Raw genomic sequence first — 16,559 nt, forward strand, 5'->3', positions numbered from 1 at the left:
CCTAGGCAAGGAATACAGCAAGAATGAAAATCCTTATGAGGTATTTGCTTCCCACAAGAAATACAATTATTAACTTTTTCTGACATCGGTCTGGAGCAAGAAAAAAGTTTCCCCAACGGGGTACTTGGCTTTAATGAAGACTTTGGATCTGAAATTCGAATTTGAAAATCTCAGGAGTCTGCCGACCGGCACTTGTGAACTGCTTTTGCTTCGAGCACCGCGTGGCAAGAAAGACTGAAAAAATGGCATTGGCTGCATCTTTCATACTCCTGGCACACTGACGTCAGGGAAGAGGTGACAGCAACCAACGCCGGACCTAGACTTTGGAACTCAGGCCAACTGCGGGTAGCTTGCCAGCAGGATAACCCAATTGTAATGACTGCAACAGTGAAACACGATGATCATCAAGTACAAATATGACTCTGTCATTGTCCATGTTGGTGTGAATGACCCGAGACATAACCTCCCTGGACTACATGCAGAGAGACATGGAAGAGCTCTCTGATCTTGTAGCCCAGGCAGGTATGACCCTAGCCCTGAGTAGCATCCTACCATCACCCAGAATGATACCGCAGTACAACGACAAAATGACTGACTTCAACAATTGGGCTAATCTTCTGGTGCCATTCTAAGGGGATCCAGTATCTGTCTACCTGGGACAACATGGTCGTCAGACCAAGATGCTTTGCCAGAGATGGCCTGCACCTGTCACCCCTGGGATTCCGGATACTGGCTAAGGCTCTCGCCACCCCTATAGTGCCTTTTTTAGGCAAGGTTCAAATGACAAATTCCCCACAGGAACAGGCAAGCAAAAACTGAGGGTAATGCTACTTAGTGCTAGACATCTAAATCTTAAAATGCACTCCCTCAAGGAACTCCTTAAAATGGAGATAGTTATCTGTGCAGTGACCGAGACCTGGTTCAAGTCTCCAGAAAGCACCCCTGCATTACTAGGCTATAACTCATACCACACTTTTCGGCCACCTAACCTGGACCGGAACACCAAAGGCGGAGATGTGTCCATATTCACTAAGGATATCCACACCTCATAGCTAGTTGCTTAGCATAATGCATCCGAGGTTAAAGTGCAACTAACCATGGGCAAAAATGCAATCCAAAATTGTAGCTTGGTACAGATCCCCCACCATGCCCCAGGATTCCCATTCCTCTTTTCTTGATATACTGGAAAACACCCTAATAATGGGCAATTTCAACTACCACACCACTAACTGGGAAAACTACTCATGTACCAACTCCTTCGCTCAACACTTTTTGGAATTCATAAATTCCAATGCCCTGGATCAACTTATCCACACCCCCACCAGGGGCAACAATATCCTAGACCTAGTCATTACCAACATGAGTGACCAGGTGTTCCACACCTCAAGTCAACCCCTCGTTGGTCAGATCTGACCATATGCTAATCACCCTAGATATCCACATCCCACCCCCAATCCCCCCATTAAGGAAACCACTATAAAATATTTCTCCAAAGCCAACTTCATGCTTCTTAAGATAGACGTGGCGAACTTCATGACACCCATGCAGATGGACAATACAGTTACGACTGCTGAATCCTGCACAAATGCACTCTATAAACACTTACATGAGTGCATGGATCGTGCTATCCCAAACATAACCAAGACGCTATCCTCCAAAAAAAAGGAAGCCAAGCTGGTGGTCCCCTGCCATAAACAAACTCTACAACAGAAGGAAGATACTGTTGCAAAACAGAATAAAATCCCAGGAGTGGAGGAGTTCCCTGGTCAGCCTCAGTAAGAAGCTGAGTTCTCTTATAAGTTCCTCCAAAGCTAGCTACGAAAACAAAATCACAGCCATAAAGCATTCTATACCTATGTCAAGAATCTCAATGGCAACACCCAGATCTGCTCCGAGTTACAGCAAGACACAAAAATTATAGAACCAACTGATATTGCTAACATCCTGGCAGATAAGTTCAGTGTTAACTTTACCCTCCTCTCACCCCCTAAAGGGCTCATATCTATACATGAAGAATACAGAATCCCTGTAATCACAACTACGCAGGTAAAAGCTGCACACTCTAAATCCAAAAACACAGCATCCATGGGACCGGATATCTCAGGCTGCGTTTTACATGAACTTCAGAATGAACTGGCTCCCCACCTAAGCACCATGTTCAATCATAGCCTCACATCAGACTTTGTGCCCACTGAATGGCGCACAGCAACAGTTATCCCACTCCACAAAGGGGGAGCCACCACTGATCCTGGAAACTATCGCCCTATTAGCCTGACAAGCCCGGTCTGTAAGGCCATGGAATGTATCATCATGGAACTCATAAAAAGAGACACTGGTTCATAGGTTCATAGGTTCATACTAGGCTATCTGCCCAAGGGCATTTACAAGCCTAGCCCATAGTTTTGTGGGTTACGCCACCCCTTTAGTATGGGGGGACCTATATTATTATTTTTTGCTGTGCTGCTGTTGAGCAGTGACTAAGGTAATCCCCTGGGGTATCTTCGATCTCCCATCCATTGGTCAAGATTTTCTCTTGAGAAGCGCAAGCTGCCTCTCTCATATATACCGGGATTTTTTATTTAGGCATCTTTGGGTGATGAATCTATCCTCCTCTATCCCTCCCTCCGTAACGTAATAGGTTAATTAAAGTCTCGCCCTTGTGACTTGGATCTAGATTTTTTGAGGTGAAGTTTTTCATGAAATCTATTCATGACATCTGGGTTTGTATGTTGTGGGTCACCAGTTCCTTAAGAGTAAGCGACTGAATAGATAGCGAGTTCTTTCTAGCTGGGCGCAGGCAGATTATGACGATGAGACCTTTTCCTTTTTGGTTTGAACTTTTTTTGGTTTGAGACCTGTAGCTTATCAGGTGCTCATGCTTCATATGCATCCATTGGCTCATTGAATATGGCATGGTACTGATGAGTAGGACGCCAGAGAACCCTTGATCTAGATGAGAATGACCTGATATGATCTAGATGAGAATCCTTCATAAGGTGGGCAATGTAACTGTCGGTCTCTTTACTATACTTACAGAAGGTGTCCCTCCCTCCCCAGGGTCTTCTTCTGTTCTTCTGTGCCCCGTGGATTGGATTGTGTTTGGTGGTTAGTACCTTTTTTCTAGTGGTTATGCCTATTTGGTTTTTAATTTAGCTTTACTTAGGCCTATGCATTGCAGTTTTTGCTTTTTTTCTGTGGGACATTCCTTCAGATATGTGGATCAGTTTCCAGATATGTTTTCTACTAGTTTGCAGTTTGAAGCCATCTTGTCACTTGTCCTCCTGTGTTTGCTGTGTTTCAGCAAACTAGAGAAAAAGAGTAAACCTCAGGGCCTGTGCCAGGAAAGGAGCTCTGCACCACAGTTGAGTCTGAGACAGGACGCAGCAACTGTGGACCGTGGTCCTGTGGCTCCAGCAGTTCTGAACCCATCTTGTGATGTATGGGTTAACATTTAAGCTGTATGGTTTTTTCAAGTTTACCCTGTAGGGGTATTAGTGTGTATTACAGATCAGGAGCAGGGCCAGGTAGGTATCGGCCTTTCCCTCATCTCATCAGGCAATTTGCAACAACTGCTAGAAACCAAGTTTTTTAGAAAAAGATTTTCCAAAAAGGAAAACATGATCTGCCCGGATCCAAACCAAAAAAGGATGGATCCAAATTATTTATGATATGAAGGTCAAAATTGATCAGATGAGGCTTGTCAAGCCACATCTCAAGCTAATGGGGCTTTACAGAATGGGCGGTGAAAGCCAGACCAGTGTGTTGCAGTGCCACACGCCTGGGGACCACAGTTGCAGTGAGGCACTAGACTATGATAAAGCAGCAAGCTAAGACAGGGTTTAAGCTGGAGTTTCGTGAGCACACAGCACAGTCTCATGTCCAGTATGTGGTGTTGTTGCTGTGAGAGAGCAGTTCAGAGCTGGTTTGAGTTGTTGGTTGAGGGGCTTCTAGGATCTTTGATTTGGGTGGTGGGTAACCTCCAAACTCTGGACCCCACCCAGTTCGGGTTTGGGAAACCCAGATCATGCCTCCTGAACCTGATTGACTTCTTTGAGGCAGTCATCAAAGCCGTAGATGAGGGTAAGGTGGTTCACACAGCCTAGCTTGACCTCGCCAAGGCTTTCAACACCATCCCCCATTCTGGAATTTTAGCTAAACTAGGTATAAATCCCTACATCACAAGATGGGTTGCCAACTGGCTCACTGACAGAACCCACACTGTAAATGTTGCAGACTCCAAATCAGACTTCAAATCAGCAACAAGTGGAGTACCACAGGGTTCAGTCCTGGGACCTCTCCTGTTTGCTATCTACTTCTCTGAAATACAGGCTAACACAGAAGGCCTTTGGCTAAAGTTGTTCACAGATGACTGCAAACTAGGAGCCATAGTCTAGTCCCCAAATGATGTGGACATCCTACAGAAGGGCCTCACAGACAAATATCAGAGCCATGTCCTCAAGCTCAATGCCAAAAAGTGCACTGTCATCCCCTTTGGTAAAATCTCTGTACCCATGAACTACCACATAGGTGGCAGTCTACTTAACGTTGAATGTGTGATAAGAGATCTTGGGACCCAGGTGGACAGTAGTCTCTCCTTTGATAATCACATCGCCACAGTAGTCAGGAAATCCTTCTAAGTGGCACACATCACAAAAGTTCTCATCCAGGAAAAAAAAAAAAAAAAGAGGTCATTGTTCCCCTCTACTCAACACTCAGACTCAGAGTACAACGTCCCTTTTGGAATGTATCTCAAGACATCTGCAGCAGCTGGAAAGGCCACAGAAGTACCTCACAAAGAGGATTACTGGCCTCAAACAGATGCCCTACACGGACGGTCTCAAAAAACTCCTGCTTTACTCCATAGCATATCGCCTACTCCGAGGTGATCTCTGCCTAACATATAAAGCTATGTCAAACCCAGAGCTGTTGGACATGCTACATCTAAAGAAATCCCAATCCCTCTGAGCTACACGCTTTAGGGACCTAAACCTTGTCACCACAATAAACAGGAGATGCTGGAGGGATAGATTCCTGTCCCAGAGACTTCCCGTACTCTGGAACAAGCTACCCATCTATGTCAAGCAAAGTTCCTCATTAGCACTCTTCAAGAAAAATCTTGAGTGGATGAGAAATGGGAAATACACCCCGGGGATCACTTTTGTGGCTCTGCTCAACAGGGGCACAGGAAAATAACTTTCTTGGGTGGTGTAAGCCAGGGACCCTTGTTGGCTAGGCTTACTTAGGCCCTTGGGCCAATAGCATAGTACCTACCTATGAACCTAGAATACCCCACTATGATTATTTTTCTCTCTAGAATAACGATCTGCCCTTTATCATGACTAAACTGCAAGTGGTTTGTCACAGTGTCATAGTCACTGCAATGTAGGGTGTATCTTGGACATCTGTCAGCATTCCTTAATCCAGGATAGGTTCCATAGGTAGGTACTAGGTTATCTGCCCCGAAGGCATTTATAAGCCCAGCCGGAATGTGTTGGCTTTCACCACCCCCCTAGATTAGTTCCCTGTGCCTCTGTCCAGCAGAGCCATTGAAGTGATCCCTGGGGTAAACTGTTTCTGATCGTAGGATGCTGTTGAATGTTTTTTTTTTTTTTTTTTTTTTTAATAAACAATTCATGCTATACTTAAATTCTTCTCTTTGTTATAGCACTACATTATGGCTCTGTTTAATAATACATGATCCTTTGTTCCATATGACTATTACCTTTTCCCTCTATTGTTAGAATTGACATTTCTTCTAAATGGCTATAAACTCTGCCTGGTTCAGGTCCACTGTATAATTTAGATACTGTCAGAAGGCAAGCTATTAATTGTTCTTAAGATTGCTTGCAGGTTCACACTTAAAATGTATTGGTCAAGTTTGGAAGCATCTTTGTTTTACAATTAATTTCATTCAAATTTTACCTCTTTATGACAAAGGTGCAATGATTTTGCAAAATATGAATATTATAGTGTGCTGTTTGACTTTTTAGTTTTACTTTTCATAGTGAATACTAGGCTAACTGCCCTGAAGGGCCATTTTAAGCTTAGCCAATAACCCGAGGTCAGAATCAAACCCTGTACCTTGTGTCCATGAAGTGAAGACCTTTAAAATTATGCCAAAACCACCCCATTTACTCACTTTTTCTCTATAACTACACCCACACTATGAGGTAGGCACTGAGTAAATATTTACTTACAAATGCAAAACATGATGGGTAACTAAAATAACTTACATCTTTAGAGGAGCAGCATCTTATTTATACTGTGGTTTCACTACTACATCATCATGTGTTAATTTTCAATGTGGGATGTTCCATCTGCAAGAACTATAAGATAAGTTGCCTTTCCAAGCAGAAATAATCTAGTTAGGATGCATTTAATATGTAAATACAATAGTTTACAGATTAATTTAGGTAGTGAGGCACTGTGGGTTCTAGTCTTTCATGATGTCATGGCAGGGATTTTCATCCTTGAGGAAATTTTTCTGAGGGCTGCAATATACATTTAAGGTGGACTATGATGTTTCATGTTGTTAACCAGGCTAATGCCTATTCAGCTTGAGATGTACATCATTTTCACTCGGGGCTAAATCTTTCTGTAAAGATGTTAATGCCTTCAGCCAGAAATTAGGCATTCTGTTTGTACCTAGGGTTTTCCGTGTAGGAGCTTTTCATTTTGGCTCAGTTTCTCTGGCTGTTACTTCACCCCATTTCATATCCCCAACATTGGAGCTTCTGTTTCTTTTTCCATTCAGCATTTTTATTATGTTCAACAAGGTCTTCATAAATGATTCTCAAAAATGTACCAATTTTTTTCTTGTGTGGGTGGTCTTACTATTGCTTGGTTTCCCAGTTTTCTATAAAACCTTTTTAGATCATCAATGGGTTGCTTGTTTTGCACTTTTCCTTTATAGTTTTCTGCATGCCTTCTAAGTTTTTCCTGCTTGAACTGATATTTTTAGTTTATTATTGGAAGTAATGTATGATAAATCTTGACCTGCTTTGACACAGTGTGCTACGTTTATCAAATCTATGAATTGTTGATTATCTGTTCCCTTGTCTGTATTCATCTAACAATGATAATTCTTTTCTTAGTTGCTTTAGTTTCCTCCATTTGACGGTACCATAGTAGCACTCTATTTATTCCCTTCCTTTCCTTAGTTACAATAAATTTTGGGGGGCAACACATCATCGCTTATTACTTTAACAGCATTGTAGTTTATTTAATTCTGTTGCATCACACCAATTTCTCTTAATAGTCCCAATTACGGTCTTAATTTGTTTTACCAGCCTTATACCATGTTCAGTCTTATTCAAGTTCTGTACTCTACTTCATTCATCTACCCGAATATGTCTGTCCAAGTCAAGCAGGTCTGTTATTGCATCATTCTCTTCTAGATTGAGAGTATCCTCTTTACTCTTTCCCTTGTAGTACAGTTCTCACTGGACTTTAATGCGTCTTCTACAGAAGGCACCAGAACACTGCCCTGTGACAGTTTCATCAGATAAATCTTGCTTCAACCTTTTCCCTTCCATTTGGGGACTCAAGGGCCCATCATGTTACTGTACTGTCTGCCTTAAGAGTTTTCATTGTTTCCTGCTCTTTCTCTTGCTTTGAAATTCTAACTCATATCAAGCATGTCTTCTACAAGAGGTTTCAGAGCATCATCTTGTGACATAGCTTCCTTATACACATCCCACTCCATTTGCTGCTCTACAATCTGGAGAATCATTAGCCTATCATGATGAGATATTGCTCGTGTCAGAGACTATTCCACATACAAGTGTAAATGCTAATGTGGATGGTCTCTTCAGAAAAGAAATGGGGTAATGTGCCAAAAGACTGCACCCTTGTCTCAGACATGGTTGACTATCCTATGGGGGTTGAAATGTGGTGCCAGAGCTGATGCCAAGCTAAGGAAACCTGGTTTAAAAGATGCTCAGTTTTTATTTTTTATTATCTGCTACTAATAGCATGTTTGGCCTTCAAAATAGGTTTCCTCCATGGCCTGGGAAAATGTAACATTTCCTCTTTTTGAATACAAAAATAAATGTAAGAACATGGAATGTCTGTGAAGTATGATTTTCTTAAGCACTTGCATCTCCTATGCTAGTAGGTCATAAACTATAATCATGGTCAGCTTTAAAGAAGCTGGCTAGAACTGTGGAAAGAAATCAGACATTAAAATGTAGACCGTTAAGAGACATATTGACATCCTGTATAACGGTAATCTCGATTTTCTGTAGGCTGTTGTAATTAAGTCCTTGTCTATTACACGTGGAGTTGACCTGTAACTATACTGTTGCACTGTTTAAGCAAATTTAATTTTTTCACTTTTAAGCTCTTGTAGCTCCTCTTTTCATGATGTGTGTCACTGCTATTTCTTATCTTAAAGGTGGGTTATCATTTACCACTGGTTAACCAGTTGTGGCACCCATTTCCACGGAGCTAGATAGCTTGGGCCTAATTACAAAGATTGAGTATAATCTCATATCTGGCTTAATTAAGAGCAGCAGGTAATGGAAGGTCTCTGGCCTTCCAGAGTTTTTGCAGTACTACCACACCAGGCAGAAAGTTGTGGGAAATTGGAGCATTCTGCCAGCCTTCCCTGGGAATTCAGAGTATGGGTGGATGTGCGTGTCTGTTTGAAAATAACTAGTGTGAAGCACATTTACCATGGGTGAAGACCAGTGGAGGATACTGCCGTGGTATGAAAGGGCTCTGAGATGTTATATAAGAAAATAAAACTCAGGCCTGTATGTATGCATTCTAATCTAGATATGGATGCTGAAAGCTCATATTCAGGATAGCAGTGCATATTCCTTTAAGTTGTTGGGGCTACACTGCAATTTGTAAATTGATTATTCAGTTACATTTGTGTGCACTTTTACTTTAATCTGTCGGGTTATCAGTGATATGAATTGAGACACTATGCCTCTGGCAGCAGCTAAAAAAATTTCTTCACATTTGGTGGCACTGTGGAGATTCAAGCCCTATCCATGCCACCAATCCTCACAATCTGAATACAAAATACCTTAACACACTTGCAAAATGTGGAAATGTAAAGAACATGCTTCCCAATGTTCCACATTAAGTACAAGTGGTGGTAAGACATAATTACAGCATTGTTGGGGAAAGGGCCAACAAGCGTGAAATGGAAAATCTACAAAATTGCAAAGTAATTAGGTGATTACCAACTTGTTAAACTAATATTTGGCAAAAAACTAACTACCACTTTAATTTAACATGCTGACAATGATCTGATTGCTTTAGAATTCCTTTGCCCTTCCAATTACCAACAATTACCAGTTGCCCTATCAATGATGTAATTACATCTTGTCAGGGTAATATATTTAATGTAGGACATCGATAGGCACATCCATTATGCTTCCACAATTTTTACCTCCTTTGTTTCAAAAGCAATTTTGTTTTTCCACAGGAAAATATACATATGCATGAAGATGAACACTCTTTTCTAGAAGAAAAACTAAGTTTTACCTCTAAAAGAGCGAGTATGTGAATTTTATAAAGAAAAGATTTAGAGATGAATATTCAGATCTATGCCCGGCATACAAGGCATTGTCAGACCCCACCCTGGATGGACCTCCTGCATATTCACAATTACCCATTATAAAGACTTAAACCTTGCATGTGATATAAATAGGACCCTGCTGGAAAGATAGGTATGTATCCCAGAGACCACCCCTTCTATGGAACAGGGTCTCCATCCTCGTGAAGCAGAGTTCCTTCTTAATCCAATTCAAGTACAACTTTGACAACTGGATGGGGAACAGGAAATTCATCCCTGGTTTGGCACTTATGTCACTAATGGACACAAGAAGGCTGTAAGTGGTTCATCTCCCAGTCCTATGCTTGTAAACATTTCATCTCCCAAGATCCTACTTCTACTTATGAAGGGTATCAGACCTTGTCAGAGATTTGGGATGCATGGCTAGGCTTAAAAAGGCCCTTGTCATAAGGGTTTACCATGCTAATGTCCACAAAGGAAAAGGGGAGTACTTATACTAATTGCTAGAGGAGCTACAATAGCGATACAAGAGAAAAAAGACAATGATAGATTTGTGGCAGTAAGGGGATACTGGCAAGAGGAGAAGATTACACTGGCATGTATTTATATTCTACCCAAGACTCTTATTATGGAGCTTAAGAAATTTGGAGAGGAATAATCAACTTTCAACAAGGAATATTACTTATAGATTAGAACTACAATTTAATAAGCATTAATGAGGATATAGATGGAGAACCCAGAAGGGAAAATAAAACAAGAGGGTAGATTTCTGAAGAAATTTATGGAACTATTTTACTTTACATTTATTGACCATGAGAGTCCGACTGGATGCATATCCATTTTCAGCGGAGGCCTGGGGAGAAAAGCTCCACAGTTAAATTTTAAGCAAAATATAAGGTGGATATAGAAGCATTCAAATTTACATAGACAGTAAACTTAACAGTGACTAGTAACATAGCATTGAAAAGTACAGTTTTGTACCTACCATAAATGTAGATGTTTGAAGATCCACATTGCTGCAGTCCTTACATATGGGTAGTCCGCTGTCCTCGGTCGGCCCGAATACCAAAGTATTAGGCTAACGTCGGTCATGGGCGCTCAGATCTGACATCAGAGTGTCAGGGTATAAAAGCGCATGACCGACGTCATATCCTCAGTCTTTTCTTGCCCCAGATGTCAGAAGGCCCTAAAAAGAAAGGCCACAGCCAAAAACAGAATACCTCCCAAAAACATGCCCAACAACAACCACCACTCAACTATATAACCATACAAACTACAGAGGGGAAGGAGGGAGGGTAAATTGGACTGCAGCAATGTGGATCTTCGAACATCTACATTTATGGTAGGTACAAAACTGTACTATGTTCTTCATCTCACATTGCTGCAGTCCTTACATATGGGTAGAATCCCAAAGCAGAGGAAAGGGAGGATGGCAAAATCATAAAGCATTAGGGGCTGCTAAAATGCCCTGTAAAATAGCAGTGGCAAATCCAGCCCTAGACTTAGAATAGAGAGGAAGATGGTAATGTTTAGAAAAAGTATGTACTGAACTCCAAGTAGCTGCCTCCAAAATATCTTTTGTAGCTACCCCCCTTAGAAAGGCAGTAGAAGTGGCAGTAGCTCTAGTGGAATGAGGTCTGATTCCAGCCGGAATCTCCTTACCATGATGGGAATAACAGAAAGAAATACAAAAACCAATCCATTTAGAAATAGTCTGTTTTGAAACAGGTTTTCCCTGAGAACCCAAAGCAAAAGAAACAAACTGCTGAGACTGCCTGAACTCCTTGGTTCTGCTCAAATAATAACGCAACTGCCTATGAATATCCAAAGTATGCAAAATCTTCTCCCCTTTGTTTTGGGGGTCTGCATAAAAGGTGGGCAAATGAATAGTTTGATTCAAGGCCACACTAGACACCACTTTAGGCATAAAGGAAGGATTAGTACGCAAAGATACCCTATCCTTATGAAAAATTAGGAAAGGTTCCACTGCCATAAGGGCCTGTAATTCAGAAACCCTTCTTGCAGAGGTAATGGCCAACAAAAAAGCAGTCTTCCATGACAAATACTTTAACTCGGCAGTAGCTGCAGGCTCAAAAGGTTGTAGAGTAAGTTTTTCCAACACAAAATTGAGATCCCAAGCAGGAGTAGGAGCTCGGGGTCTTATGTTCTTTGCCCCTCTAAGAAATTGCTTGAACAAAGGATGAGAGAATAAAGGAGGGTCACAGTCATAGTGAGCAGAAATGGCTGCAGCATGAACCTTTATGGAGGAGAAGGACAAACCCTTGTCCAATAATTCAGTAAGATATTGCAGAGAAGCACTTAAATCAGGCTTGGAAACATCAAAGTCCTTCCCTTTGCTCCAAATAAAAAATCTCCTCCATTTATCAGCGTAAACTTTCCTTGTACTAGGCCTCCTGGCCTCCAAAATAACATTCAAAACTTGTTGTGGAAGCTGAGACCCTCCAGAGTCTAAAACAGAATATGCCAGGCTGTTAGATGCAGAGACTGAATCCTGACATTGAGGAAGTGATTGCCCTCCTGAGACAAAAGGTGTGGAATCAAAGGTAGAGGCCATGGAGGCTCTCGTACTAAACTCCTCAGTAGTGGGTACCAGTGTTGTTGAGGCCAATCCGGCGCTATCAGAATCATGGATGGCTTGTCTTGTCTGGCCTTCAAGAGTACCTTGGGTAGAAGAGGCAGAGGTGGAAAGGCATATACATGAAGATTGTTCCAACTGAATGATAGAGCGTCCACCTTCCAAGCTGTGGGATGAAACATTTTTGTGCAAAACTTTGGCAACTGGTAATTTAGTGGAGAAGCGAACAGATCGATGTCTGGAGTTTCCCATAACAATGTCAGCTTTTGAAATACATGAGGATCCAATTTCCACTCGTGAGGATCCACTATTTGTCTGCTCAACACGTCTGCTAAGGAGTTCTGTGCTCCTGGTAGAAACCTTGCCTGAAGATTGAGGTGTAAACTGAGAGCAGTCTCCCACAAAATCATCGCTTGCCTTCAAAGAGGGAACGAGTGAGTTCCCCCTTGCTTGTTTATGTACCACATGACAGTAGTGTTGTCTGTTTGAATCAACACCTGCCCTGGGAGAAGTAAATCCTTGAAAGCCATCAATGCAAATTGGACTGCTAACATCTCCTTCAAGTTGATATGCAAATGTTGAAGTCTGACAGGCCACGTGTCTTGCACCCATTTTCCATTGAGGTGTGCTCCCCAAGCCTTGTCCGAGGCATCTGTCGTTAGAATCTGACTCGCCTCTGGTCGGGTCACAGAGTCCCTTGTTTAGGTGACATTCCTGAGCCCACCACAAAAATTCCTTCTGAATGCAAGGTATCATCTGAATGACAGTGTCTAGAACTTGGCAGTGTTGTGTCCATACATTTTTGAGATACCATTGAAGCTTCCTCACATGCAGTTTGGCATTGGGAAGCACCAGAATACAAGATGCCATGAACCCCAAGGCTTGAAGGACTGTCCTTGCAGTCAGCCTGGACTGTAGAGAGATTTGATGGAAATAAAGAGAAAGGCTTGTTTGTCCGGGGTCAAAAAGGCCATCTGGGAAGCTGTATTCAGTCTCACACCCAGAAAGCACATGTCCTGAGAGGGTACTAGACTGGACTTTGTTTCGTTCACAGAATACCCTAGGCATCTTAACACTACCATCACATACTGTAGATGCTGAAGAAGTTCGTCCTTGTCTTGTGCAATAATCAGGCAATCGTCCAAATAAGGATAAATCTGTATTCCTCTCAACCTGAAAAAGGCTATCACTGGAGCCAGAACCTTTGTGAACACTCTGGGCGCAGTAGATAAGCCAAAGGGCAATGCAGAGAACTGATAATGTAAATTTCCAGCCACGCAGGTACCTCCTGCAACTGGGCCTGATAGGAACATGAAGATAAGCCTCTTTTAGATCCAGAGTTACCATCCAGTGATCTTTTCCCAGCAGAGGTAAAAGCTGTTGTAACGTCAACATTTTGAACTTTGGAATGTCCAAATAAGTGTTGAGGATAGATAAATCCAAAATCGGTCTCCACGTGTTCCCTTTCTTTGGTACTAGAAACAGGCGAGAATAAAATCCTAGACCCACTTCTGACAGAGGAACTGGCTGTATAGCTCCCATTTGAAGAAGTAAGGAAATCTGTTTGTGAGCCTCTATCCTTTGCCGAGGAGGAACGTCTGGCATGCCTTTGAAAGGAGGCAATGTATGGAAATAGAACTTGTAGCCTTGGTTTATAATGTCCAATACCCATTTGTCCTGGGTGATTAAAAGCCAGTTTTGCTTGAAAAGAGCTAGTTTTCCTCCCAAAGGAGCTGCCAGGCAAGAAGAATCTGGCAGCTGAAAATGCAGGTCATTGGGCCTGTTTACGAAAGGACTGGCCCCTACCCTCACCAGCAGATTGTGCAGGCGAACTCCATGTTCTGGGCCTGAAGGTACTCTGAGCTCTGCCCCTACCACGTCTAGATCTACCCCTAGACTGAGAATCAGAAGAAGGGTACGTCCACCCCTTAGTAGGCCAATTTTTTACTAAACTTTGGAGGTTGCACCTGCAAAAAATCTTTAACAGTCTGCATAGACTTAGCCTTGTCTTCCATTTTCTTCAAAACAGACTCCACAGGGGGACCAAACAAAACTTCAGACTGTAAAGGGGCATCCAGAATTCTAGTTTTAACATGCTCAGATAAATTCTGATCCTTAAGCCAGGCGTGCCTACGAAGAACTGAACCAGTGGCAGCCACCCTAGAAGAAGCCTGTAAAGCATCAAAACCACACTGCAAAGAATGCTTCCCCACCTGTTCAGATACATGCACCAAATCTTGCAATTCTTTACACTCTATGCCCTCTGCCAAAGCATCCACTTTAGATTTTAGCTGAGAAAGGAGGAAATTCTGATACTTCAACATATGAAACTGGCAATTTAAAGCTCTCATTGCTAAAGTAGAAGAGGTATACACCTTCTTACCCAATCTGTCCAAAGCTCTAGCTTCCTTATCTAGAGGAACCGGATTCTTTACAACAGAGGCTCTAACACCCTTAGGCCACTGACTAATAGTTTCTGGGTCCGCCCTAGGACTCTTATACAGATACTTATGAGCCTCAGGCACCCTATAATACCTGTCCGGTTTAACTGGTGCAGGAGGCAAAGAATCTGGATTAAGGGAAGCCTCGAAAAACATCCTGAACAACATCCAAAACAGGAGGTATAGCCAAGGGTCTATGCTGTGGTAAAAACAAGAACTCCCTAAGCCTCTTCCGTGAGTCTGAGAAATCCTGTCCTTCCCACTTAAAATGCTCCCTCATGGAGTGTAGAGTTTCTGAAAATGAAAAATCCTCTGGAGGAGAAGCAGAAGGAGTGGAATCCTCTGCATCAGAATCAGAATAAGGGAGTAAATCCTGAATGTCTTCAGCAGAAGACTCTGAATCATCTGGGGCCTGGTCCAAACTTTCCAACTCCGGCTCCACCCTGGGCCTCTTATCAGGAGGGGGCATAGAACCTCTAATTAAAGTAATCAAATCTTCTGCCATTTTAAGCATGTGCTTTTTAGGCACAGACCCTGAAGCACCAGGACTGACACCAGAGGAAGGCAAAACAGACCTGCCCTTAGAAGGAGCCTTAGGAAGAGAAGTAGAAGGCCTAACCACCCTAGGCATAGAAGGGAGAACAGCAACCTGAGAGGCCCCTTCCGCCTGACCTGACTCTTGTGATGCTACATCTTGAAAAATCAAAGTTTCACCCTGAGACTCAACAGAAACTTCAGCCAGATCCACCTGTTCCACTGTAGCTTCTAAAGGACCATCATCCTGCCTAGGCTTCAAAGATTTGTCTTTGCGCTTCGTGGAAGCGGGCGGAGGATCCGATGGCATATTATAATTACAAAAGACTAACCTAGCGCAATCTAACCTTCGCTTAATGGTTATTAAAAAAACCGTCCCAAACAAGGAATACAAAGAGAGTGATAATCCCTATGCGGTATCTGTTTCCCACAAGAAATACAATTATTCACTTTTTCTGACATCCGGAAATAACTGAGGCAAGAAAAACAAAAATATTCTACTTAGCCAACTTGGTATCGGTCTGAAACTAAAATTTCAGAACGTTCTGCATCTGACTATGCGGCAAAAAAGACTGAGGATATGACGTCGGTCATGCACTTTTATACCATGACGCTCTGATGTCAGATCCGAGCGCCCATGACCGATGTCAGCCTAATACTTTGGTATTCGACAGAGGACTACCCATATGTAAGGACTGCAGCAATGTGAGATGAAGAACATCTTGAGATTTAACATATTTACATAGACTGAACACATCTTTTAGTTTTAGGTTGAGGCATCACATAATGGTGAACATTGTTAGTAGGGGTTGCATTTTTTGGTTTGTACAGTTGACTTGTGAGCAAGTTAGCCACAGTAGGAAATACAGCAACAAAGAGAGCAAAGATTAGACATAGTAGGGAGTATAGTAGTAGGAGAAAGACAGAGATGAGAAATTGGATAACGGGTTAAAAAAAGCAGGAGGAGTAAATAGCTTGAGTAGAGGTGTAAAGAAAAATGTAATGGATAGACAAGTGTGTCCTAGCAATGACATATGGGTATTGACTAAGGGGTTAGAATTAGAAATGGAAGGAAGGTAGAAAAGTTGCATTCTTTTGGTAATGAAGCTGAAGTCAGAGGACAAGAGTAAGGAGAGAGGGGGTCAGCCAGGTGGGGAACGTGTGCATATACTTGAGCTCTTTAGGTGCCCTTTCAGGAGTCTTTTAAATGTAATCTTTGAGCCTGCTGAGGTAATAGCAGTAGGTAGGGTGTTCCAAATTTTACCTATATGGTTAGAAAAGGGGGAGTCCCCTGCTGTGTTGTTGGTCTTGGTGACCTTCATTAATTTTTTGTTGCTAGAGCAAAGTTGTCTAGTTTTAGCTTGTAGTTCTAGTAGATTGGCCAGAGCTAGAGTTTCATCTGGGAACAGTAGGAGATTACGGGCAAAGGAAAGTTGATGACAGTTTAGGAGATCAGGGA

General features: G+C 42.3%; 1 protein-coding gene across 1 annotated transcript in view; it reads right to left on the reverse strand.

The window, feature by feature from the left end:
- CCHR6.PART0H7orf57 (chromosome chr6.part0 C7orf57 homolog) overlaps nt 1–16,559 on the reverse strand; it is a 1,417,733-nt gene that overhangs the window by 1,116,175 nt on the left and 284,999 nt on the right. The window lies entirely within an intron of this gene.

This window comes from Protopterus annectens, chromosome 6.part0 (genome assembly GCF_019279795.1).
Source record: "Protopterus annectens isolate FY-2018-M chromosome 6.part0, PAN1.0, whole genome shotgun sequence".
Lineage (NCBI taxonomy): Eukaryota > Metazoa > Chordata > Ceratodontiformes > Protopteridae > Protopterus > Protopterus annectens.